Here is a 3,819-nt window from a genome sequence, read left to right on the forward strand (position 1 = left end):
AAAATAAATATAATGTTACTACTTTGCTGAGTTTCACTTATTGAGGGGGTGTCTGGCACATAACCTCGCAATACATGAGGGATTGCTGTATTTTCTGTACATCTATATTTAAAATATTTGAGGTGTGATGATGGAAAATATAATTTGTGTTTAACTAAAACAAAATGTATTACAGTAAAAGCCACATTGCCCTGGATCCTCTCCCCCCACCACTGCCCTCACCCCTGCTTCAAATACACTTTCCCCACTGTTCACGCCTGTTTCTGAAGTAGTTCTGGAAATCTGCTTTCATGTGTCTTCAGTTAGGGAGCTGTGGCTGCCTCCGTGTTCTGCTCTGACTCACAACACTTACCTCTAATGGTCTTTTTGCCTTTGAGGAAATCGCAGCACAGTGCCAAAACCCATGAAACGGTGGATTAGCTTGGATTTTGATGAGCTTGTCTTCAAATTCAATATCATTCAGGAACAACTGTTCACCAGATGACTTTGGCAGTCCTTGTAAGCCAGGAAACAGGACACTTAGGTCCACTTCAGAAGGTGGCATACATGTACCTAAAGTGAAGAGGAGTATGTTGAGGCAATGTATCTATTAGCTTAATGATTTTCTATTTAAATATTTACTATAATTTTCAATCACTACTTATAAATACAAGAGGATTAATTTACATTAAAATACTATCAAGAAGTCTTGTTGTTTCTGCTGTCTTCTGCCATTGAACTGTTGCTCCTCTATCATTCCACTCTGCCTTGGAGACAGTTGGATTAGGGACTGAAACCTCTACAAACTGTGAGCTAAATAAATCTTTCCTCTCTTAAAAAAAAATCACTACCACAAAACCCTACTAGATACCTACACATTAGCTCTGGTTTCTATTCTACATACTCAATACATACTTCCTTTTTTCTTTTTGTGTCCTTTAAAGCCCATATTTACAAAGCCCTGTCTCTGAAGGGATTTGATGGAAAAGCTCCTATTTTCATGTCATGCTGTTAAACACAAACAAACAATATTTTTTGTCTCTATTTCGGGCCGATTTTCCTCATATCAGTCATCCTAGTGTAGCACAGGTTATACGTACAGTGTGATGAGGCTTTTGCCCTATGTGGAAATGACCTCACCAGCCCCAGCCTGGATATAGTTGAGGCTGCCGTGATGTGATGGAGGAGTTGTGTTTGAGTTGCTTGTGCCTGGTTCCAAAGGCAGACTTTTAGGTTAGGGTACAGTTCATTTATACCTTAATCTTGGATGTAGTTCGCTGCTCTAAGCAATACGTACTACTAAAAATATGCAGGCAGCTTTTAGGCCATATCTTTTTATCTTCAAAACAAGAAACACTGAAATAGAAAAGGCTCAAAGACATGATTGCCTAGTGGATGCAGTGGTTTGGTACGTCAGGCCCAGGAAGGAATTCACAGTGTGTGTGTGTGTGTGTGTTTGCGTGTGTGTGTGTGTGTGTGTGTGTGTGTGTGTGTGTGTGTGTATTACTTGGGATTATATCTAGAGACTTCACATGAAGCTACATCTAAACTTCCCTTTCCTTTCTTGGGGACAGGGTTCTGGTAAATTAGTAAGTTATCCAATTGGATTCTAATTCATCATTCTTCTGCCTCAGCTTCCCAGATTGCAGAGATTAGAGCTGGATGCCACCACATGTGACTTCACAGTGCATATTCTCATGATACAGGTAAAACCTGTCTCTCAGAGAAGGAAAGAGAATGCAGGTGTCTTAGTTATTTCTCTCTCGATAAGATAACAGAATACCTGGCATTCAAAGTTGAAGAGGAAAGGGATTAGTTAGCTTACAGTTTGTAGAGACTTCAGTCCATAATCAGCTGGCTCCGAGTCAGGGAGGCATGGCAGAGGAAAGTACAGAAGACAAATAGTTCATATTTGGCAGAAAGTAGAAAAGCAGGCAAGGGCCCTTAGCAGCTTCTTTCTGCTCCTTCTGTATTTTATCTAGGCTACCATGTTTAGGGCAGGGCCAAATCAATCAGCAGAATTATTAAGTAATCACGTAACCTTAATCCCAGCATCACACATTCTTGATTCAGTCAGCTTGGAGAAAGCCTCACCTATGAGGATTTGGGAGGATGTGTAGACACAGACTTTAACATGTGGCATTGGAGCCTTCCCAGTGGTGGTGGAGGGTGTTATAGGTCAGGGTCCAGGCCATTGTGGTGGTCCTAAGTTACACAAGTCATTTATCCTAGGAGAATGCAGCTACGTCATGCCTGCAGTTCCCACAAGATTCTACTCTGATGATCTCTGCATGTTAAGGTTTCTCCATCCATGTGTTGGGTCAAGTTCTGGATGTTTATCTAAAGAGATCCAGCTGGTGCTCCTAAGAGAGGTGTTTCAGAATGAGTTTTTCCTCATCATTGCTAGTATAGGACTCCTAGGTTTTCAGAGACTATGTGCTTCTAGCTGCCATATTAGTAAGAGAAACTATCAGTAGAATTTAAGATGGTTTAAATTTCTGATATTAGAATTTTTTAATGTTTGTTGCTGTATGTGCCACTTAAATTGTATTTCTTTTTTTTAAATAGGAGTATTATTCATTCATTCTGCATAAAGGAAGAAAAAGGCTGAGAAGAAATAGGCTATTTTTATCAACAACAACAAAACCAGAAACAATCATCATAGCAGCAGCTCACACTTAGCCCAGGGATAGAAATGGAGATACATGGCTGAGAAATTTTCCCAAAGTGATAGAACTGGGATTTGCAACCAAGCCATTTGCAAAGTCTCAGAATCTTTGCTTTTACCTAGAAGCATAACTTGATTTCTAAAATTCTGAGGACACTTTCCCTTCTCTCAAGAAGTTCAAGTGACCTAGAGCTGGTAAGACTCCACAAAACTTTTAGGACTCCACAAAATGTATTTCTTTTGACTGTCAATAATATTGGATGATCATTAATGTCAACTGAGAATAAGTGAGGATCTATTTGATAATGTATCAAATTAAGAGAAAACTGTTGTGGTTGCCATTGAGAAATGAAAATTGTGATCAAAAGTCAAATAAACAGGCAGAATTATTTCCTATTAATCAAAAAATTCAAGTGTTCAAGATGGAAGAGTCACTACCCTTGTTTGATCATCACACATTGCACATGTAAGCCAGCTTTTCACTCTGTACTATCTATCTATCTATCTATCTATCTATCTATCTATCTATCTATCATCTATCTATCTATCTATCTATCTATCTAAAATTATCATAATTACAAGCAACAAATAGAAATGAAACTGCACAGCAAAACTTACATATATATTTTATACATCACCACTAAGAATTTAATGTATTTGCATTTCATAAGTATTAATAAAACTATCTGTAAGATTGAATAAATCTCTGTATTTAACTGATTTTAGAGAAGAAACAGAATTGAGGCCTGCCACCACCCTCAGTGTCAGTTACATGAAGTATCAAACGATGCAGAGAATATTATTATAAAATGGCATTATTCAAAAGAAAGTGAAAAATCCAATATTTAATAAAAATACTAAAGCACAAGGCCAGTAACAAATTTGGTTATTGAAGTTGTACATAAAAATTAGCTTTAACTCAGTGGTACAAGCACCTGCTTGGCAAATGCAAGGTCCAGAGCTCAATTCCAGGTACAAAATAAGTAAGTAAGTAAGTAAATAAATAAATAAATAGCTTTATGCAGTTCTGTTACATTAATATACATGCACAAGTTCAAAAGTTCATTTGAAAGAAAAATAATTTTTTTCAGGGGAAATCTATTATAAAAATCTCTAGGTTACATCTTGGAAGCCTAGTATGTTTAAAGTAGAAAATAATCTTTTAAGCATTT

At 37.3% G+C, this 3,819-nt stretch overlaps 1 pseudogene; it reads right to left on the reverse strand.

The window, feature by feature from the left end:
- LOC111817672 overlaps nucleotides 1-544 on the reverse strand; it is a 20,586-nt pseudogene extending 20,042 nt beyond the window's left edge.
- Nucleotides 545-3,819: the final 3,275 nt, after the last annotated feature.

This window comes from Octodon degus, unplaced genomic scaffold (assembly GCF_000260255.1).
Source record: "Octodon degus isolate 3935 unplaced genomic scaffold, OctDeg1.0 scaffold00001, whole genome shotgun sequence".
Classification (NCBI taxonomy): domain Eukaryota; kingdom Metazoa; phylum Chordata; class Mammalia; order Rodentia; family Octodontidae; genus Octodon; species Octodon degus.